This window comes from Dermochelys coriacea, chromosome 4, assembly GCF_009764565.3.
Source record: "Dermochelys coriacea isolate rDerCor1 chromosome 4, rDerCor1.pri.v4, whole genome shotgun sequence".
Classification (NCBI taxonomy): domain Eukaryota; kingdom Metazoa; phylum Chordata; order Testudines; family Dermochelyidae; genus Dermochelys; species Dermochelys coriacea.
In genome coordinates, this window is record NC_050071.1 from 97,567,641 (window position 1) to 97,591,484 (window position 23,844).

General features: G+C 42.7%; 1 long non-coding RNA gene across 1 annotated transcript; it reads left to right on the forward strand.

The window, feature by feature from the left end:
* Window positions 1–424: 424 nt before the first annotated feature.
* On the forward strand, window positions 425–17,126 carry LOC122459851. The gene is made up of 4 exons (XR_006280804.1): window positions 425–690; window positions 2,247–2,296; window positions 4,581–4,718; window positions 16,555–17,126. It is a non-coding gene; the product is annotated as an uncharacterized LOC122459851 (long non-coding RNA).
* The last annotated feature ends 6,718 nt before the right edge of the window (window positions 17,127–23,844 follow it).

Here is a 23,844-nt window from a genome sequence, read left to right on the forward strand (position 1 = left end):
AGTATATTTCCATCTGGCTAAAGTGTTCCAAATTATCTGCATGCAAATACAGGACCCACATATGCAAATGTTTGTAAGATTGAACCCACAGGTATTTTGTTTTCCTCTGGAGACAGTAGGCTAGATTACTTCCCTCAAACCAGTACAGTGCTGTAGTTGGCTAGTTGGGGATATCCCAGGCACAGAATGGAGTTCTCAGCTGGCATAAACTGGTATAATCAGCTCCTGTACTAATTGCTCCACCCCCAACCTTGCATAGGAGATGGGAGATAGCACAGCACCGATCAGTAAGGTCATGTGGGATCAACCATTTCTCAGCTAGTGTATGGTTCTGTGGAGACCTTAGCCACCTGGGTAGGTTACAGATGCCCATTGGCTGCTTTTATACCAGGACTGGTGCAGATCAGCCATGGAAACAGGAAGCTGTAATCAGCTCCTGGTACTGCACCACTCACACTCGCTCTCCTGTGCCACGAAGATCTCACCACAGGAGGGAATCTGGCAAAGTGACTTACCTGGACCTATGTACTGTTCCAGTGTGACAATTTTTTTATATTTACCCACATTTTTAATTTCTCTTGCATTGGAATTGTAGTTCTCCACTGAAAGAAGAGAGAGAAAAAGTCACAAAAATTACTCATCTAAGGATTTTTTAATATACCTTCAAAGAAAATAACCAGGAAATCAAATGTAAGTTCAGCTAACAGCACAAGACCTGTATTAGGAAAGACAGGAGTGTCTTTCTCAAACTAGGAGCATTGTAGAAATAATGGTTTCACTCTCTGGGGAACAAACTTTTGAAAGCCTTATTTTTGAATTATCCTGATTGAGTGAGGAGAGTACCTGAGTGTGTTACTTTTAAATTTTTGAATGTCAACTTAACTATCAGCTCAAAACTGTTTTTTATTTTTAAAGGAGGAGAGAGGGGAGACAGCTGTTAATTAACTACATTTTAGAATCAATCAATATATGTAAAGTGAATAGTGATGAAAACTGACTTCATAGGCAACAAGGCATTGGTGTGGAAAGTGTCTGTCTCTCCTCTTGAACCAGTCCTGTCTGGCAGACATTTTGAAGATCTAGAATTGTTTCTGTACTTGACATATCAATTTACTTTAAAAGGTCAGAAAGAAATCCTGATTTATTAATTAATCACCAATTTCATTTGTAAAGAGCTTTGGGCTTAAACTATTCATTAACAATTGCACTAAACCCTGTATATGCCATGAATGTGTGATGGAAAGAAGGATCATTTTCCATATTTTGGTGTGACGGGTGCTTGAGAAACCTAAATAATAGTTTTAAAACCTACTTTTTCATTTTAATTATAATATTAATATTCCCAATCTATCCCCTAGTTAAGTTAAAGGCAAAACTTCCATTGCCTAAATGGGAGAAGGATCCATTGAAAATCCAAATTCAGATTTTCAAAAAGTCTAAATTTAGGCTCCTCAATAGAGCTGTTGGGAATTCTTCAACAAAATGTCTTTTTTCCATAAAAAAACTGAAACTTTTTTAAACAAAAATTTCCAATTTTTCCTTCAGAAGCTCTTTTCATTTCAAATTTTAAAATAATGTATAGTGAAAACATTTAAAAAAATTATTGAAACAAAATGTTTTGATTGACCCCAACAGATTTTTGTGTGGGAAGGGGTGGATTTACAGTTTGTGAAAAATTTTGACATTTTGTACTGATTTGGGAGGAGGAAAAAATTTTCAAAATCACAGTTTTATTCTGGGTTGGGAAAACCGTTTCCCAGCCCTTCTCCACTTCCAAGTAAACCGACCGTATTTCAAAAGTGCTGAGCACCAGAAGTTCCCCACTGTGGTGGGGAACAGGAGAGAACAGTCCAGGAATTGCAGGGGCTGGTATGTGAGGAGAAGTGCTTGTAGAGTTGAGTAAAGGGTGAGAGCAGTGACATGCATTGATCAGTCTTACATACAAGTCAACATAAGTATTTTTACCAGAAACAATATTATACACTTTACCTATTAAAATTCATTTAACATGATTGTCAAGAAACAGCTTTTATAAGTACTTTACTTATAAAACCAAAACCATTCTGCTGTCAATTTAACTGATATGTCCCCCTTAACAGAATTTCTTAAACAAAAATATTTAGATATCAAAATCCTAAAAGTAATGTATTAAACAAATACACAGGTCTGTGTTAATAGTGTTGTTTTGTGATACATATATTTATTCTTGAAAAGAATGTGTGGGGGGGGTTGTTTTGTTTTTTCAGACTTGGGAGCTTCTAAATCCATAATTAGCATCTAAATGAAAGTGGCCTATGTAAGTATTTGGGGAATCTCTTTATGTAAGGCTTATTAATTCTGTTTGATATTCAGATATCTTTTTATGTATATCTGTGTCAGACTGCAATCTCCATTTTGAATGTAGGGCTTGCTGCCTTTTCTGTTCTTTTACCTCCATGTTGAACTGAAGTTTCAAGGGATGGTAGCCCAGGGCTAACAATAAAGCGTTGTTAAACCTTGATGATCCTTTATTCAAATTGAAGAACACTTAGACAAAGAGTTGGCTGCCACTCAGTCTGCCCAAGTAGGCTGGTAACTAAGGAATGGATCACCTGGTAAGAGAGTTTTGATTGCTCGATAAGGCAGAATTGAGGCTCACCTGAAAAAGGCGATGGAAGATTATAAAAGAGAATGGCTTTCAGCAGCAAGGGCCATCCTTAGGCATACGCAGCTGCGTAGGACACTTGAAAATTTGGAGCCCCCCTGGGTCTCCCTATCCCTGTTCTGACCCTTCCTGCAGGCTCCCACCACAGCTGGCTGCTGCGGCCTAGTGAGTCTTCCTCTGGAGGGGATCTGGTACTTAAAAGTGAAAAAGCCTTCCAGTCTGCCAGACCTATTAGCACAACACTGAAACTGTTAAAGAGCCACTCAAGTGGTAATGAAGCCATTTAACGAGCATTTGCCAACCCCCAGGTATATACTGTCCATTTTTGAATATACTGACAAAAACAGTTGTGCATCACTATAATACTTACTCAGAACATGTTAGTCTGCACAGAACAGGACCTTAGTTTAAAATTTGCTTTAAAGTATTTCATTAATGTATTGCTGAAGATTCTAAAATCACATCTCTAAAGAATCCTTGCATAGATTTTTAGATACACAATCTGAGTATTCATCTTTAGCCTTAAATGCTTGGATCTTCAGACATATCGTTTTTTAAATAAATCCTTCAAAAGATCACCATTATCTAAAATACACATGCAAGCCTGGCTGCTATCAGGCATAGGGGCATCAGTTTAAAAATACGGCATAGGGCCCCATAAATCCTAAGGACAGCCCTGTCAGCAGCCATTTTGAGAAGAGACCAGGAGCAGAGGAAGGGTCCTGACTGCATATATCAGATGCTATGAGTCTGAAGAGAAGCCATGTGTGGGAGGGGAGGAAGTTGGAATTCACAGAGAACTCTGTCCCAAGCCCAGAGAACTTTCCAGAGTGGGGAGTACATGGAAGCAGGCTTTTTTATTATTTTTGTCTATGTATCTCTTGTGCTAGCTAAACGGAGAGCAATGATGTTTTAGAATGCTGTGCAAAGTCTGTTTTCTTTCACTGGCATGTGCCCCTGTGGAGTTAAACTGTAAACTTAGAGATCCACAAGGTGAGGTTCTGGGAGAGAGTGTGCTTAAGTTATGAGGAAGTCCGAGGGGGTCAATCTAGTCCTAGGGACCACAGGGTCCCAACCCTGAGAGGGTTCTAAATAGATTATATGCATCCTGAGAGTGTGCCTATAGACCTCAGCCAGGAAGAGTGCATGGATTCTGCTTGGGAGGCTTAAAGTACATGGAGCCTAGTGAGGTGGGCCATAAGCACAACAGCCAGCCTAGTGAATATCCAGCCACGGGAGCTCTAGGTAGGTTGCAGTGTGTGACCAACTGACTTTCAAAGCTGCTTGAATATATGAGGCTCTTATTGATTTCAGTGAGGTCTGTGGGTATTCACTACGTACACTTTGGGGCCTAATGATGGATTTAGGGTTGACATGTTCAAAACACTGTAGGAAATTTAGCTATACTCTTCTGTCATAATTAAGGGAATCCCCTGCACTGCTTTGAGATTCTCATCCTACGAACCATCTCAATGGAGCCAAATTTGAACCTTTTGGTTAATAAGTGCTTGTTTATTTTATTGCTAATACAAGCTTTGTTTTATATTCTCAACAACTCATTCCTTGGTTTTTAAAGGTTTGAATTATGCAACTGTAATGGTTTGTTAACTGAAGTTTTTGGTTTGTCAGAGTATTCAGACGGCAGATGCTGTTGAGCAGGGTTGAAAGGCGAACCAAATTAAAATGAACCAATTATATGATACAGAAAGTTGGGCAGAAGTTCAGTGAAGTGCTCATAAATGCTGTGTGAAGAACATACCTAAGAGATTTAAACAACTGTAGATTCTCTTTTCAGAGTAGCAGCCGTGTTAGTCTGTATTCGCAAAAAGAAAAGGAGTACTTGTGGCACCTTAGAGACTAACAAATTTATTTGAGCATAAGCTTTCGTGAGCTACAGCTCACTTCATCGGATGCATTTGTAGATTCTCTATTTCAGCAATTCACTTTGCAAGAGGTTCCATCAGAGAAACTTCATGCCAATGGGATTATCTTCCATGGAAATATCTTAATCATATGCAGTCATATAGGATTTCATTCTGTTGGCAGGTAGCATGAGATGGCGGTGCTATAAGAGGTGCTAAGTAGGAGTATTTTTGCCCTTACCCCATTCCCTTACCCCTAAAAATACTAATTGTTTTATTTCTGAAAACCCAAAAATATACCAACTCAACACATACTAATAGACTTGATAAAAAGTCCACGTTAAATAAGATGAACAGTATTTTACAGGTAATACTAAATCAGCACCTCCTTGAGCTGCTTGAAGCCCTAAGCAATTGCTTACTCTGCTTATGCCTACTGTCACCATTGAGAAAAGGAGTACTTGTGGCACCTTAGAGACTAACAAATTTATTTGAGCATAAGCTTTCGTGAGCTACAGCTCACTTCATCGGATGCATTCAGTGGAAAATACAGTGGGGAGATTTACATAAACACACAGAGAACATGAAACAATGGGTTTTATCATACACACTGTAAGAAGAGTGATCATTAAAATGAGCTATTACCAGCAGGAAGTGGGGGGGAAGGAGGAAAACCTTTTGTAGTGATAATCAAGGTGGGCCATTTCTAGCAGTTAACAAGAACTTCTGAGGAACAGTGGGGGATGGGGTGGGGGGGAGAAATAACATAGGGAAATAGTTTTACTTTGTGTAATGACCCATCCACTCCCAGTCTCTATTCAAGCCTAAGTTAATTGTATCCAGTTTGCAAATTAATTCCAATTCCACAGTCTCTCATTGGAGTCTGGTTTTGAAGTGTTTTTGTTGAAGGATAGCCACTCTCAGGTCTGTAATCGAGTGACCAAAGAGATTGAAGTGTTCTCCGACTGGTGTGTTAAAAGCAGCATCACTTGCCCCATAACCTCAGCCATGCAGAACACAATGCCATCCACAGCCTCAGAAACAACTCTGACATCATAATCAAAAAGGCTGACAAAGGAGGTGCTGTCGTCATCATGAATAGGTCAGAATATGAACAAGAGGCTACTTGGCAGCTCTCCAACACCACTTTCTACAAGCCATTACTCTCTGATCCCACTGAGGGTTACCAAAAGAAACTACAGCATTTGCTCAAGAAACTCCCTGAAAAAGCACAAGAACAAATCCTCACAGACACACCCCTGGAACCCCGACCTGGGGTATTCTGTCTGCTACCCAAGATCCATAAACCTGGAAATCCTGGACGCCCCATCATCTCAGGCATTGGCACCCTGACAGCAGGATTGTCTGACTATGTAGACTCCCTCCTCAGGCCCTACGCTACCAGCACTCCCAGCTATCTTCGAGACACCACTGACTTCCTGAGGAAACCACAATCCATCGGTGATCTTCCTAAAAACACCATCCTAGCCACTATGGATGTAGAAGCCCTCTATACCAACATTCCACACAAAGATGGACTACAAGCCATCAGGAACAGTATTCCCGATAATGTCACGGCTAACCTGGTGGCTGAACTTTGTGACTTTGTCCTCACCCATAACTATTTCAGATTTGGGGACAATGTATACCTTCAAATCAGCGGCACTGTGATGGGCTCCCACATGGCCCCATAGTATGCCATCATTTTTATGGCTGACTTAGAACAATGCTTCCTCAGCTCTCATCCCCAATGCCCCTACTCTACTTGTGCTACATTAATGACATCTGCATCATCTGGACCCATGGAAAAGAAGCCCTTGAGGAATTCCACCATGATTTCAGCAATTTCCATCCCACCATCAACCTCAGCCTGGACCAGTCCACACAAGAGATCCACTTCCTGGACACTATGGTGCTAATAAGTGATGGTCCCATAAACACCACCCTATATCAGAAACCTACTGACCGCTATTCCTACCTACATGCCTCTAGCTTTCATCCGGATCACACCACATGATCCATTTTCTACAGCCAAACTCTACGATATAACCGCATTTGCTCCAACCCCTCAGACAGAGACAAACACCTACAAATTCTCTATCATGCATTCTTACAACTACAATACCCACCTCCTGAAGTGAAGAAACAGACTGACAGAGCCAGAAGAGTACCCAGAAGTCACCTACTACAGGACAGGCCCAACAAGGAAAATAACACAACGAAACTAGCCATCACCTTCAGCCTCCAGCTAAAACCTCTCCAATGCATCATCAAGGATCTACAACCTATCCTGAAGAATGACCCATCACTCTCACAGATCTTGGGAGACAGGCCAGTCCTTGCTTACAGACAGCCCCCCAACCTGAAGCAAATACTTACCAACAACCACACACCACACAACAGAACCATTAACCCGGGAACCTATCCTTGCAACAAAGCATGTTGCCAACTGTGTCCACATATCTATTCAGGGGACACCATCATAGGGCCTAATCACATCAGCCACACTATCAGCGGCTCATTCACCTGCGCATCTACCAATGTGATATATGCCATCATGTGCCAGCAATGCCCCTCTGCCATGTACATTGGTCAAACTGGACAGTCTCTTCATAAAAGAATAAATGGACACAAATCAGACGTCAAGAATTATAACATTCAAAAACCAGTCGGAGAACACTTCAATCTCTCTGGTCACTCGATTACAGACCTGAGAGTTGCTATCCTTCAACAAAAAAACTTCAAAACCAGACTCCAACGAGAGACTGCTGAATTGGAATTAATTTGTAAACTGGATACAATTAACTTAGGCTTGAATAGAGACTGGGAATGGATGAGTCATTACACAAAGTAAAACTATTTCCCCATGTTATTTCTCCCCTACCCCACCCCATCCCCCACTGTTCCTCAGAAGTTCTTGTTAACTGCTGGAAATGGCCCACCTTGAATATCACCACAAAAGGTTTTCCTCCTCCCCTCCCCCCCCGCTGGTAATAGCTCATCTTAAGTGATCACTCTCCTTACAGTGTGTATGATAAAACCCATTGTTTCATGTTCTCTGTGTGTGTATATAAATCTCCCCACTGTATTTTCCACTGAATGCATCCGATGAAGTGAGCTGTTGCTCACGAAAGCTTATGCTCAAATAAATTTGTTAGTTTCTAAGGTGCCACAAGTACTCCTTTTCTTTTTGCGGATACAGACTAACACGCTGCTACTCTGAAACCTGTCACCACTGAGGTAACTACAGAAGCAACAACACAGTCATTTCCCTACATTGTAGTAATCAGGATGTGGTGAAGAGTATTAAACTTAAGACTGGTTTCAGCTCATGAAAGCTTATGCTCAAATACATTTGTTAGTCTCTAAGGTACCACAAGTACTTCTTTTCTTTTTGCAAACTTAAGACTATCCCAGTGAGAAAGAGAGAGGTTCTGTAGGCCAATGATTGGGGACATACACACACCCCAGGAGGTGAGACACCCCAGGAGGTGAGACACAGGGTACAATTCCCTGCTCCAGTCACTTTTGCTATTTATCCACATTGCTCAATTATTGCTCAGAGTTTACTTTTTACTACCTTAAGGATTACTGGAATTAAATTTCATTTTTTTAAAATTAAACACTATTTCTCATTGAGTCTCTCTGGAGTCTTATGGAGTTCAAAAGGTAAATGCTTCCCATTTATTTATGCTGTCCTTTATAAATAAGCTACTTTAAAAATCAATAAAACAGAAGAACTTTGATAAAATTAAAAATAAAAATAAAACACCACTAAACATTTCATCAAATGCTAGAATAAAATGAAAAATCGATAAAGTCAAAGATTTCAGTTTATGGTTTGTTATATGTCAAATCTCTTGCAGATAATAGAACTGTCTAGTACTCTAGATAGTGGATGACAAGGCCAATAAAGGGTGTCGGATAGGCTGGGCTGTGAGGTTATTGCCATACCCGAAAGACATTTACTCCTCTGTAACATAATATAAAATAAAACATCACATCAAGATAAGTGTTATACTACCAGTGTCATTGTACTGCAGGAATGGGCAAACAGATACAGATAAAAACTTTTTGTTTACTGTTGTAATTCTAAATGTATGTAGGGTCTGAATGAGCTATCCCCTGACATCTAATGACGATCTGGGGGAAAAGACTTCAGGAGCAGACTGTTTTCATAGACACGCCTACTCTGCCTAGGTGCTCAGCAGATGATATCGCTGTGCTGAAGCGATCAATTTTGGCTGGTGTGGGCAGGGCCGGCTCTACAGTTTTTGCCGCCCCAAGCAGTGAAGAAAAGTGCCGCCGCAGACAGCAAAAGGGAAAAGCTGCCACCGATTTGCCGCCGCAGCCAGCAGAAAAAGAGAAGCTGCCGCGAATTGCCTCCACCATGGAAACACTGCCGCCCCTTTCTGACTGCCACCCCAAGCACCTGCTTGGAATGCTGGTGCCTGGAGCCGGCCCTGGGTGCGGGGTTACAAATCACTCTAGTATTTGATTCCAGGGGTAATGAAATATTGTTATTATTGTACACGAAGAAGCAGTCAAACTGTGCTTAAAGTGCCCTGTTTGGGGGGTCGCCCTTAACTGAACTTCATGTGTTAAGCAGTGGGTGGGGATGCCAAAAGCCACTGAAGATGTGTGGGTGGGGACAGGTGTCCTATCTATGGTGTGGACTCTAAACACCATTTGTCCTGCCCCTTTCCCGTGTTTAAAGGCAGAACTGCTTGGACTCCACTGAGAGTCCTTGCTTTTGAATGGTGATTCCTAGAACTGACATAACTGCTGAGCCTTAGACCTTGTATGGCGACAGTGAAAGACAATGCAGAGACTGCACTGGCCATGTGGTTCCCCACTACCCGTTGAAATCAGTAAGAGCTGAAACTGCTGAGAGCTGAAACTGCTAAGAGCTGAGTTAAGTGGCGGAACCTCAAAATATGACCTTGCAGGAGAAGCAAGCAGGAGCAGCTAGTGGTGGCAGAGAGACAGTGGCAGCTAGGAGCAAGTTGCAGAGGCATTGCTTGATGCCACTCCCAAGGGGTGGGAGGTGAAACCCCTGAATGCACCTTTGAACTCTCGGTCTTTCCTAACCAAGGATACCAAGTGTGAGTGGAGGAAGAGGGGAGTGATGTGTTAAAGGGATGTTTTCATTGGAACTGGGAGGCAAAAGACACTGCCCAATGCACTGCGGGGCTCGGTTTCCTTATGAGCACATACTTTTGAATGTGGCTGTGGTGTTTTTCCAAATTAATCCTTGGTTCCCTTTCCCTTTTAATAAAAATTCTCTTTTGTTATATATAGACTCAGTGCTTGCAAGAGGGGAAGTATTGTCTCTTAGAGGTGCCCCGGGGTAGTGGTAAATTTTCCCAGATTACTTGTTGGGGGCTCAAGCCAGTTCTGTTTTGTATTGTTAAGAACCCCTAGATATTAAACCTGGCCCTTGTTGCTGCTGACTCCACCTGGGCATCAGTCTAGATAACTGGCTGGGAACGGCCCATTCAAGTCAATGGACCTTTAGGGAGAACAATAGATCTTAGAAGAAGCTAATCTCTCACCAGAGAGCCTTCCTGAGGATGCTACAAACAGCCTCCGAGTCATGGCTGTTGAGACACTACAGGGGCCAGATCACCTGTCACTGGACTCCATGTTGGAATACCAGTATTTTTTCCACTGAAAGGTGTGGGAACCAAGCTTGGAGATGAAGGGTTCCTGCTATATGCAAAAGCTAATTAAGGCAGGGGAGTGACATCATCGTGGTTCTTCACTGACTCCTCACCCAAAGGAGATTCTTGGAAACACTTGAGGAACAAGGACTTAACTGGGGGGGGAGTGCTGGACCCAGGCTAGAGGGATTTCTAGCCTGCAAAAGAATATCTGGGTTTTTAAAGCTGCAAACAAGTGCAGCTTGCCCCTTAAAAGCCTGCAGCTGACTTAAATAATCATTTAGGGTGAGAATTTGCTACTTATATCCAATCTCTTTTTAGTATATTAAGCTTAGATTGCATTTTTATTTATTCGCTAGGTGACCTGTTTTGATCTGTTTGCTATGGCTTATAATCACTTAATCTATCTTTTGTAGTTAATAGATTTGCTTTTGCTTTATCACAAACCAGGGTGTGGGAGTTATAAGTTGGGGCAAAAAGCTGTTGTACATTCTCTCTCCACACTGAGGGAGCAGGGCGAAGTTCATCAGCATATGCTGTACAGATCTCTGTGCAGTGCAAGACAATATAATTTTCGGTTTACCCTCCAGAGGCGGTGATGGTGTGTACCCTTGAGTAGCTTGGCAGTTCCTTAGCTGAACCCTTCCCATGCAGAGCTGATCTCATCATCTGTGTGTAGCTGCAGCTGGGTATGTCCCTACCTGTATGTGTGCTGGAGGAGGCTTGAGGGCCTGCCAAAACAGTACAGTGTAAAGGGAGCCCAGACTAGTGGGTCAGGTGAGCTCAGTGGTACCCCAGTTCCAGGTGGCACCGCAGGGGGTACCAGTCATAGCAGCATTCACTTGTTAATGTCTTTTTTATAATTATAGTTCCAAATGTAAGTGACTGTATAACTAGTGACTTCATTGTGCTATTGACGGAGAAATATCATAAATGTGAGAGGTGTCTGTCACATGCTTGAGGCAATTATCTATATAGTCTAATTTGCTATCAACTCCAGTTGGCATAGGACTGTCTTACCCCTTGGAGCTACTAGATACATTTAAATTAACTAATTGTCAAGATGAAATTGGGAAAGGAAAGCGAGAAGAGATCATTTCTTTAAACTTCACCTCCATCAATCATTTTAAAGTCTAAGTGGGATATCCTTCTTGAAAGTAAAGATATAGCACCCATCTACCCAACTGAATGCAGTTTGTTTTTCATGCCCCCTCTTCATCAATCCAGGAATACCTAAGTGAGAATCCGAAGGGCTGTATGTAGCTCCCTTGGCAGGAAACAGGAACCAAAAGTTTGCTGTCAGTCATTCCAAGTGTATTAAATGAGAACCTTCACAGCAATCAGTTTCATCTCTGGCTTTGAGGCATAGATGAAGACTTCTGCTGATTGTATAATGGGCCCAAACTCCTGAGGCTTTATGACACCTCTGCCGGTCATTTAGGCTTTTGAGTATGGAGCCAAATTAGAAGAAAAAAGCAAACGCTAAACAAAATTTTCCTCTTTCCCTAGGAAGGCATACAGTAGGAGCTACTCCCAATAATTAGGATCACTGCTTAGCTCCAGACTTGGCAGTTAAAAAGCTTGCAATTACTCTATCATCTGGTTCATTGTGTTTTAGCAGCTCTTCCACCAGACCACAGCTGCTACACCATGAATATTTTTTTCTGCTTGAAGATCACCCCACAACTCCCTTTCCTCAGTCTTGGACTTTTGAGTATAGGAAAAATCCCTCATGGGAGGACATGTTGAAGGAGGTTGAAAGTGACAAACTGCAATATGTTATGCCAATAAATTAAGGGGCACCAGGTGCCGACCTAGAAGTTCAGAATCTCAATTGCTTAAACTTCTGAGCCAAGTCACAGCTCACCCCTCTCCTAGCTGTATATAGCTGAGAAGAATAATGTTCAGAAAGACTAGTTCAGTAACTGGTACATATCTGCCAGGTGATGCATTGTTGGACCATCATTCATCAGCTGAGAAAACCACTGCATGCACTGTTTTCCACTTGGGGCCTTTCCATTGACACTATCTCGATATGCTATTTCACCAGGTAACTTGGCAGGTTATGCAGCTAGTTGTTATCCATGTCTTCTCCCTGGGTACAGATTGGAAAAAATGCTTGACTAGCCCTGATCCCCACTCTATTGAAAATGATGAGGGGATATAGTACAAAAATCATGTAGGTGACTTCATTTTGACCATTGAGGTCATGGTTCACTTGGTCATCATAGTCTGATGCAGCTTCCTTTTCCAACTAAGCACAGTAAATGTGTTTCAGAGTAGCAGCCGTGTTAGTCTGTATTCGCAAAAAGAAAAGGAGTACTTGTGGCACCTTAGAGACTAACAAATTTATTAGAGCATAAGCTTTCGTGAGCTACAGCTCACTTCATCGGATGCATTTGGTGGAAAAAACAGAGGAGAGATTTATATACACACACACAGAGAACATGAAACAATGGGTTTATCATACACACTGTAAGGAGAGTGATCACTTAAGATAAGCCATCACCAACAGCAGGGGGGGGAAAGGAGGAAAACCTTTCATGGTGACAAGCAGGTAGGCTAATTCCAGCAGTTAACAAGAATATCAGAGGAACAGTGGGGGGTGGGGTGGGAGGGAGAAATACCATGGGGAAATAGTTTTACTTTGTGTAATGACTCATCCATTCCCAGTCTCTATTCAAGCCTAAATTAATTGTATCCAGTTTGCAAATTAATTCCAATTCAGCAGTCTCTCGTTGGAGTCTGTTTTTGAAGCTTTTTTGTTGAAGTATAGCCACTCTTAGGTCCGTGATCGAGAGAACCACACACCACACAACAGAACCACTAACCCAGGAACCTATCCTTGCAACAAAGCCCGTTGCCAACTCTGTCCACATATCTATTCAGGGGATACCATCATAGGGCCTAATCACATCAGCCACACTATCAGAGGCTCATTCACCTGCGCATCTACCAATGTGATATATGCCATCATGTGCCAGCAATGCCCCTCTGCCATGTACATTGGCCAAACTGGACAGTCTCTACGTAAAAGAATGAATGGACACAAATCAGACGTCAAGAATTATAACATTCAAAAACCAGTTGGAGAACACTTCAATCTCTCTGGTCACTCGATCACAGACCTAAGAGTGGCTATACTTCAACAAAAAAGCTTCAAAAACAGACTCCAACGAGAGACTGCTGAATTGGAATTAATTTGCAAACTGGATACAATTAATTTAGGCTTGAATAGAGACTGGGAATGGATGAGTCATTACACAAAGTAAAACTATTTCCCCATGGTATTTCTCCCTCCCACCCCACCCCCCACTGTTCCTCTGATATTCTTGTTAACTGCTGGAATTAGCCTACCTGCTTGTCACCATGAAAGGTTTTCCTCCTTTCCCCCCCCTGCTGTTGGTGATGGCTTATCTTAAGTGATCACTCTCCTTACAGTGTGTATGATAAACCCATTGTTTCATGTTCTCTGTGTGTGTGTATATAAATCTCTCCTCTGTTTTTTCCACCAAATGCATCCGATGAAGTGAGCTGTAGCTCACGAAAGCTTATGCTCTAATAAATTTGTTAGTCTCTAAGGTGCCACAAGTACTCCTTTTCTTTTTTAGTAAATGTGTTGTTATCAGTTTGCAACTGGAAATTTGGTTCCTGTGATGCAATGCTGCAATAAAGACGAAAACTACAATGATTTGGGAGGGAGTTGAAATGTCTCAAATTTTATTTCAGGGTTGACTTATTAATATAGCTTGGTACATATAATGCTAAATTATTTACACTTCTTTTACTATTGCTCAGAGTTAGGGAGTTCTATTATGTGAATTCTGTGATGGCTAAGTTTAAATGTCCTTTGGTACATAGTGTAAAAGGGTTGTGAAGAGAAATTTTGCCTGGGTTTGACTTGCACTCTGTTTTTCAGAGCTTTTCATTTAGTGATCCAGTATCATCTCACAATTTGGCTTCAGAATAATATTACAGGCTCTAAAAAGACCACTCTGGGTATATCTACACAGCAAAAAAAAACCTGTGGCTGGTCTGTGCCAACCGACTCAGGCTCGCATTACATGGTTGTTTCATTGCTGTGTAGGCTTCCAGGCTCAGACTGGAACTCCAGCTCTGGGACCTTCTCACCTTGCAGGGTCCTAGAGTTTGGACTCCAGCCTGAGCCCAAATATCTACACAGCAATGAAACACCCTGCAGCCCAAGCCCTGCGAGCCTGAGTCAGCTGGCATGGACCAGCATGGGTTTTTCTTTGCTGTGTAGACATATCCCCAGAGCCAAACAAATTTCTCTTATAATGATGTCTTTGTAACAATGACTCCCAAGTCTATCTTTCTGCTCCTGACCGGTTTCCCTCTATCTAATCCTGCATCTCAGCTTCTCTCTGACATCTCCTTGTAGATGTCTTGCCAGTATCTTAAACTTCATATGGTGAAAATAGACCATTTCATTTTCCTTCCCAAGCCCTCTGCTCTTCCTTTATTATGTCACTGCTGCTAGCAACATCATCCTCCCAGTCACTTGAAAACCCACAATCTGTCCTCTTCAGCTCCACCCAGTGTCTAGACCATGGGCGGGCAAACTTTTTGGCATGAGGGCCACATCAGGTTTCGGAAATTGTATGGAGAACCCCTACCCCATCCACCCCTCCCTCCTTCCTGACTGCCCTCCCAGGACCCCTACCCCCATTCAACCCTCCTGTTCCCCACCCTCTGACTGCCCCAACCCCTAGCCATACCCCTGCCCCCTGACACTCCCCCAAACTCCCCTGCCCCCTTACCACGCTGCTTGGAGCACTGGTGGCTGGTGGCACTATAGCCGTGCTGTCCGGCTGGAATCAGCCACACCACCACGTAGCACAGAGCACTGGGTCAGGCCAGGCTCTGCAGCTGTGCTGCCCCAGGAGCTCGCAGCCCTGACGCTGAGAGCCTTGTGCCAGGGGCGCAGTAAGCTGAGGCTGCAGGGGAGGAGGAACAGCAGGGGAGGGGCCGGGGGCAAGCCTCCCGGGCCAGGAGCTCAGGAGCCAAGCAGGAGGGTCCCGCAGGCTGGATGTGGCCCATGGGCCATAGTTTGCCCACCTCTGGTCTAGACCCAGATATGGAGCAAATAATTAAGCAATCAGTTTGCAAACACCTAGAAGATAATAAGGTGATAAGTAACAGCATGGATTTGTCAAGAACAAATCATGTCACACCAACCTGATAGCTTTCTTTCACAGGGTCACAAGCTTTGTGGCTGGTGGGGGAGGGGGGAGGGAAAGCAGTGAATGTGGTATATCTTGACTTTAGTAAGGCTTTTGATACTTTCTCTCATAAACAAACTAGGAAAATACAACCTAGATGGAGCTAGTATAAGGTGGGTGCATAACTGGCTGGAAAACCATTCCCAGAGAGTAGTTATCAGTGGTTCACAGTCAAGCTGGAAGGGCATATCAAATGGTATCCCATAGGGATCAGGTCTGCATCTGGTTCTGTACAATATTTTCATCAACGTTTTAGATAATGGCATAGAGACTACATAAAATTTGTGGACAATACCAAGCTGGGAGGGGTTACAAGAGCTTTGAAGGATAGGATTAAAATTCAAAATGATCTGACAAACTGGAGAAATGGCCTGAAGTAAATAGGATGAAATTCATTAAGGATAAATTAAAGTACTCCACATAGGAAGGAACAAACAGTTGCACACATACAAAATGGGAAATGATTGCCTAGGAAGGAGCACTGCGGAAAGGGATCTGGGGGGTCATAGTGGATCACAAGCTAAATATGAGTGAACAGTATAACAGTGTTGCAAAATAAAGCAAACATCATTCTGGGATATATTAGCAGGAGTGTTGTAAACAAGTAATTCTTCTGCTCTACTCTGCACTGCTTAGGCCTCAACTGAAGTATTGTGTCCAGGTCTGGGCACTACATTTCATGAAAGAAGTGGACAAATTGGAGACAGTCCAGAGAAGAGCAACAAAAATTATTTAAGGTCTAGAAAACATGACCTTTAAAAAAGATTGAAAAAATTAGGTTTGTTTAGTTTGGAGAAGAGAAGACTGAGAGGGGACATAATAGTTTTCAGGTACATAAAAGGTTGTTACAAGGAGAAGAGAGAAGAATTGCTCTTAGCTTCCGAGGGTAAGACAAGAAGCAATGGGCGTAAATTGCAGCAAGGATAATTTAGGTTGGAAATTAGGAAAAATTTCCTAATTGTGAGGGTAGTTAAGCACTGGAATAAAGTCCCTCAGGACGTTGTGAAATCTTCATCATTGGAGATTTTTAACAGCAGGTTAGCCGAACCCTTGTCAAACAATGAGACATAACATAAGCTAGAGAATACAGCAGCTATCTGCATTCTGATTACTTGCCTCTCTTGTTTTTATGTGGTTTTCAGAAGGTGAGAAGGATATCTGTGGTAACAAAGAAGATAAAACAGATTTTCATGGGCTGGGAGACTCTCTTATCCAGCATTTCCCAACCAAAGGTAGATGACCCCAGTCTTGCTCTCCCAATGCAAATGTACTCCTACAGCTGAGCATAAAGCAACATCTGGCTCTTTGAAAGCCATTTGCCTTCTGTCCCTGCTTCTGCAGCAGCCCCAATGAAGCTGGAACATCTTATATGTACTGGGCTGCTAGCTCAGACAGCAGTTGGTCCAAGTTTTTCTCCTCTGCACCCACAGAACTCAACTAAGAACCTATGTGATCATGTCCCATGAGCCAGGAATTGATATTTCTGATGAGCGAAGAACAAGAAAAGGGAGCTACAAAACAAGAGGAAAAAATATATTTGGATCATAATAGTCAATAACATAGAGAACATAAGGAAGAACCAAGGCAGATAAAGACAGGACAGAGAAAATGGAGGAAGACTGCAACTACTGTGGTGGGACACAGGTACCTCTCTCACTAAATGCAATTCATGGTAAGGGAGGCTATCTGTCTATGCATTTTCATTACCATGGTATCTCCACATACATTCATGTGTGAATTAATCCAAGTAATATTACTCAGAAAAATCTATTTAGCACTGTGACAGTTTCAATGTAACTGCACTGCACCCTCCAGTCCATGGTCCACTCCAGCAGTGTCTGGTCAGGACTCCTGTCTTCACGTGTCTCAGAAGGGAGTAGGGCATGTGTCCCTACCCAGACTGGGGTTTTTAAGTCTTCAGAGCCCTCTGCTTTACATTGATATTCCCCAGAAAGCCAGTCTGCCTAAAGGCCAGCATCTGTGCTTTGCTTTCTCCCCAAGGGCTATGAACAGTGTATTTCTAGCAGTTGAAAGTTACCACTCTTTCTAAACAAGTGCATTTATTCTTAAGGAGAAAGCATTACAGAGAAAATATATAAAATAATAAAAGTTCTGACATGTTTACTAAAATCCTACCAGAAGTCACCTCCTAGTCTAGCACAGGGCTCTGGGAGATATCAGTATTTCCAATCCTTCTGGAATGGTTGGGGTCCCCCTAAGACTCATGATATTGTCAGTTTGTTGAATCCAAATGAAGGACACAAGTCAGGTCAAGGTCATCCTTTTATAACAAAAGCCCCTTCTTTGTTTCCAGTTCTCTGGAAAGCCCCGTTTGAACCAGTACAGGCAAGCATCGCCAGGGGTTAATACCTCTCTGGAGGTTTTACAGTTTTCAGTGACTTATTCTCACCACCCACTGTTCTTAGTTCCTCAAGGAGCTGTGGTAACCTTTTCCCCCAGAGATGCATATAATCTCTGGCCAGCAATGATACAGAAGCCATCCATAAACTTAATATAATATGATACCCTAAAGATTCTATGGGTGGCTGTCATATCTGCCACAATCACCACAGCATAGTTTGATATATACATATCTAAATTCTAGACATGCACTGTATTGGGACCCAATCTTGTTCAATTAAAGTCAATGGCAAAACTACTGACTTCAGTGGGAATTGGATTGAGTCTTTAGAGCACCGGTTCTAAACCTTTTTGGGCTCAGGACCCATTTGTAGATGGTTGTGGCCTGTCACAACTCAGTAAATAATCATGGGATGGAAGCCCTGGGGAAGAGCCGTTTCCAGGCATTTTAGGACTTGGGGTGAGCAAGCATATTTGCATCCTCTACCAGAGACTGTGGGGGGCACACAGAGTCTGATCCCTCCCCCTGATTTTTTGGTTGCACCTTCCAAACCCAGAGTCAGGGGGTGGAGGTGGCACTCCCTTTCTGAACCCCACCATGTGGGGCTGGCCTGAACGAGTCCCCATGGCTTTGTGCCCTGGGTGGTTGCCCCACTAGTCCTCTCCTGGTTACAGCCCTACCCTAGTGTGGTTTTGGTAGGTTCCTGCCTCACATGCCCACCACCATCACCACCACTTGGCACTCACCACATTGTGGCAGCTCCTAATCTGTGGGGCTGGCTGAGCTTGGCTCTCCACTCCAAGCATTGAAACCTTTGTGGTTGCAGCACTGTTCAGGTTTGGCCCCTCCCCCTGACTGGACCAAATTTCTGTGAGTAAAGTTGTGACCTGGCTCATGGGATGGCAGTGCCACTAAATCAAATTTGGCCTACCTGGACTCCTATCATCCTAACAGCTTGGCCAAACCTGAGTGGTGCTGGGACCTCAGAGGTTGCAGTGCCTGCAGCAGAGAAGCAAACCCAATCAGCCCTGTGGGACAGGAACTTCCATGCGACCCTTTGAAACATTCTGGCAACCCAATTTTGGGTCCTGACCTAGGGGTTGAAAAACCCCGCTTCAGAGCACATTTGTCTTAAAATATGTGTTGTTTGATAATAGAAGATATGGTTAGATCAACAATCTGGTGTAACTAGGATTAGAATTGCAAACAGTTGCAATAGAAAAAAGTTCAGAACACATCAAATAACAAGCAGATCATTTGGTGACTCTGGAAAGCTTATGCTCTAATAAATTTGTTCGTCTCTAAGATGCTCTAATAAATTGGTTCGTTTCTAAGGTGCCACAAGTACTCTTTTTCTTTTTTCTGGAAAACCCTTTACATTGTGGGAAATGGAATCAATTATAAAATGATCTAGGAATATTGATAGACATTTTATTAAATGTGACCTACAATCTCTGAACTTTCAGGAGCTTGGATGGTTGCAATGGATGCGTGGTAGGAATGTGCTTTACCTAAAACATTTGGTGTCATGCAAAGATGGTTGGCAAAAATCCTTACACTGCATATGCACTGTACATCCTGGAGGCTTTTAATTTTTTCCTGGCAGCCTGTCATTTTCAGCAGGATACAAAAACCTTCACAGAAACACAGATGAACAATAAAAAGGTTGTGTTGGGATCTGTCAGAAAAAGTCTTTCTTGGTGGGTAATATTAATTACCAGAAATCACAATAATGAAACATACCACCCTTCCCTGCCAAAAAAAAAAAACACTCCCCCAGCCTATGGTTCAACCCAGTCCCATAACCCTCACTGTGGAGTCCTGTATTCCTATCTCTGTCCCCCCAAACCCCTACTGAACAGTTGTACAACGGAAAGCTGTGCTGAGTTTTAACCTTTCCCCCTTCTCTGCTGAAGATCAGGTAGTGTCCATGCACCCTGTTTATTCTGGAATTCTAGGAGTCATAAGGATCACCAACTTTTCCTGAGTGTGTTGCATATAAAATGTAGAGCACCAATGTGCCATCTGTGTGAAAGCATGTTAGCATGCCTGTATGCTGATCCATCATCGCTAGCTGCCAATTACTTTGCATAAGATGGATTGGGGATGCCAAATGCTCTTAATTAAAAAAAATTAAATGAGACAAAAAATCTGTTTTACCCATCTCCATTGTCTTTATCTGTTGAAATTCAGCAACTCCCATTTTCTAAACCTGCAGCAATTACATTCTGTATCTATAATGCTAGAGCAGGCTGCCTCAAAGGTCTAGTCTATTTTTTGTAAAAAGAAAAGGAGTACTTGTGGCACCTTAGAGACTAACAAATTTATCTGAGCATAAGCTTTCGTGACGAAAGCTTATGCTCAAATAAATTTGTTAGTCTCTAAGGTGCCACAAGTACTCCTTTTATTTTTACAAAAAATAGACTAACACGGCTGCTACTCTGAAATCTATTTTTTGTGTTATTTTCTTATCAACAGCCACTAATCTTGTGAAATCCTTTTAATATAATTTGAATTCCAGAATAAACAGAATTCCACACTCATATACTATTTGGGGCAGCTGAAAGAAGCATTTATTTGGGGGAGTAACAATTCTTCCATTTCTACTGAAGCTATATAATTTAAAAGACATTGGCAGTAAATTTATGTTTGCACAGAACTGAATTGTTGCTCTAAATGGCACCTATACAAGAATATTATTTGTTTTAGTTATATATTCCCATTTATACACTATTTGTCCCAAACCATTTCCACTAGAGACATTTGTTTGTAAATGGAATGGTAAAAAATAGAGGAAATTATCTCCTTGTAGAGAAATTACCAGTTTAAAAATGCTCTTTTTTTTTTGCTATACGTTTTAAAGTGAACTTAAATCTGAAATATGTATTTTCACTCATAGGAGGACAAAGTACCTTTCAAATCTGAAGCAGTTTCTGTAAAGTGTAACAATGTTAGTTTTTAGAAAACAGGTGAAGACAATTCTGTTGCTTTTTCCATTTTGGCTGTGCCATCTGGTTATGTATTTCTTTTCCTAGTGATGCTTTTCTAAGGATCTCACCACTTTCTCGTTCCTAAGTACTGTCTTTAGTTCCATGTTATCTAAAACCAGATGGTCTGCTAAGTTCCTCAGACAAAATTTGATTCTTCTGTGCCAGTGGTGTTATTTCTACTTCATTTTCTTTTCCCTGTCCACATCTCAAAGCCAAAAAAATAAATTAAAGCAGGAAACTGTGATTTATTTTCATTTGTCTTCAAGCATTGCTAGTATTTAAGCATTCATTCTCCCTGTGATGGATTTGGGCCCTTTGGGGCGTCACCTGATGTGCTGGAGTGCCACTGGGTCAGCCTATTCTGCCAGCTGGTTCCCGTTTACCTGGACTTGCTGGGCTAGGCTCACAAGCCTCTTCCAGACAAGCACACAAGCAGGACCACACCCAGCTGCACAGAGAGACAGAGATCCACTCTGGAAAGATTCAGCCTTAGGGGTTTGCCCCAAAACCCTGGTACCCATTCCTTTTAAAGGGGTATAAACCCAAAGGTTTTATTAAAATTGCCCCCTCCCTCAATGTGGAGAGAGATATGCATAACTTCTTGCCCCCCCTCCCCAGTTAGAAATGACATAAACTGGGTTATATTATAAACAAACTATAAGTTTATTAACTACAGAAGGTGAATTTTAAGTGAATATAAAAGATAACAGACAGAACAAAGCAGATTACTGACCAAATAAAGCAAAATAGAATAATAGAATATCAGGGTTGGAAGGGACCTCAGGAGTCCATTTAGTCCAACCCCCTGCTCAAAGCAGGATCAATCCCAACTAAATCATCCCAGCCAGGGCTTTGTCAAGCCTGACCTTAAAAACTTCTAAGGAAGGAGATTCCACCGCCTCCCTAGGTAATGCATTCCAGTGCTTCACCACCCTCCTAGTGAAAAAGTTTTTCCTAATATCCAACCTAAACCTCCCCCACTGCAACTTGAGACCATTACTCCTTGTTCTGTCATCTGCTACCACTGAGAACAGTCTAGATCCATCCTCTTTGGAACCCCCTTTCAGGTAGTTGAAAGCAGCTATCAAATCCCCCCTCATTCTTCCCTTCCACAGACTGAACAATCCCAGTTCCCTCAGCCTCTCCTCATAAATCATGTGTTCCAGTCCCCTAATCATTTTTATTGCCCTCCGCTGGATGTTTTCCAATTTTTCCACATCCTTCTTGTAGTGTGGGGCCCAAAACTGGACACAGTACTCCAGATGAGGCCTCACCAATCTCAAATAGAGGGGAACAATCACGTCCCTCAATCTGCTGGCAATGCCCCTACTTATACATCCCAAAATGCCATTGACCTTCTTGGCAACAACGGCACACTGTTGACTCATATCCAGCTTCTCGTCCACTGTAACCCCTAGGTCCTTTTCTGCAGAACTGCTGCCTAGCCATTCGGTCCCTAGTCTGTAGCAGTGCATGGGATTCTTCCGTCCTACGTGCAGGACTCTGCATTGTCCTTGTTGACCTCATTAGATTTCTTTTGGCCCAATCCTCTAATTTATCTAGGGCCCTCTGTATCCTATCCCTACCCTCCAGCGTATCTACCCCAGTTTAGTGTCATCTGCAAACTTGCTGAGGGTACAATCCACACCATCCTTCAGATCATTTATGATGATATTGACCAGAACCGCCCGAGGACCAACCCATGGGGCACTCCACTTGATACCAGCTGCGAACTAGACATGGAGCCATTGATCACTACCCGTTGAGCCCGACAATCTAGCCAGCTTTCTATCCACCTTATGGTCCATTCATCCAGCCCATACTTCTTTAACTTGCTGGCAAGAATACTGTGGAAGACCCCCATGTCAAAAGCTTTGCTAAGGTCAAGGAACAACACATCCACTGCTTTCCCCTCATCCACAGAACCAGTTATCTCGTCATAGAAGGCAATTAGATTAGTCAGGCATGACTTGCCCTTGCTGAATCCAGGCTGACTGTTCCTGATCACTTTCCTCTCCCCTAAGTGCTTCAGAATTGATTCCTTGAGGACCTGCTCCATGATTTTTCCAGGGACTGAGGTGAGGCTGACTGGCCTGTAGTTCCCAGGATCTTCCTTCTTCCCTTTTTTAAAGATGGGCACTACATTAGCCTTTTTCCAGTTGTCCGGGACTTCCCGCGATCGCCATGAGTTTTCAAAGATAATGGCCAATGGCTCTGCAATCACATCTACCAACTCCTTTAGCACTCTCAGATGCAGCGTATCTGGCCCCATGGACTTGTGCTCATCCAGCTTTTCTAAATAGTCCCGAACCACTTCTTTCTCCACAGAGGGCTGGTCATGCTGTGCTGTCCAGTGCAGCAGCCTGGGAGCTGACCTTGTTCGTGAAGACAGAGGCAAAAAAAGCATTGAGTATATTAGATTGTTCCACATCCTCTGTCACTAGGTTGCCTCCCACATTCAGTAAGGGGCTCACACTTTCCTTGACTTTCTTCTTGTTGCTAACATACCTGAAGAAACCCTTCTTGTTACTCTTAACATCTCTTGCCAGCTGTGACTCCAGGTGTGATTTGGCCTTCCTGATTTCACTCCTGCATGCCTGAGCAATATTTTTATACTCTTCCCTGATCATTTGTCCAATCTTCCACTTCTTGTAAGCTTCTTTTTTGTGTTTAAGATCAGCAAGGATTTCACTGTTAAGCCAAGCTGGTCGCCTGCCATATTTACTATTCTTTTTACACATCAGGATGGTTTGTCCCTGTAACCTTCATAAGGATTCTTTAAAATACAGCCAGCTCTCCTGGACTCCTTTCCCCCTCATGTTATTCTCCCAGGGGATCCTGCCCATCAGTTCCCTGAAGGAGTCAAAGTCTGCTTTTCTGAAGTCCAGGGTCCATACTCTGTTGTTCTGCTTTCTTCCCTGTGTCAGGATCCTGAATTCAACCATCTCGTGGTCACTGCCTCCCAGGTTCCCACCCACTTTTGCTTCCTCTACTAATTCTTCCCGGTTTGTGAGCAGCAGGTCAAGAAGAGCTCTGCCCCTAGCTGGTTCCTCCAGCACTAATTCAGGAAATTGTCCCCT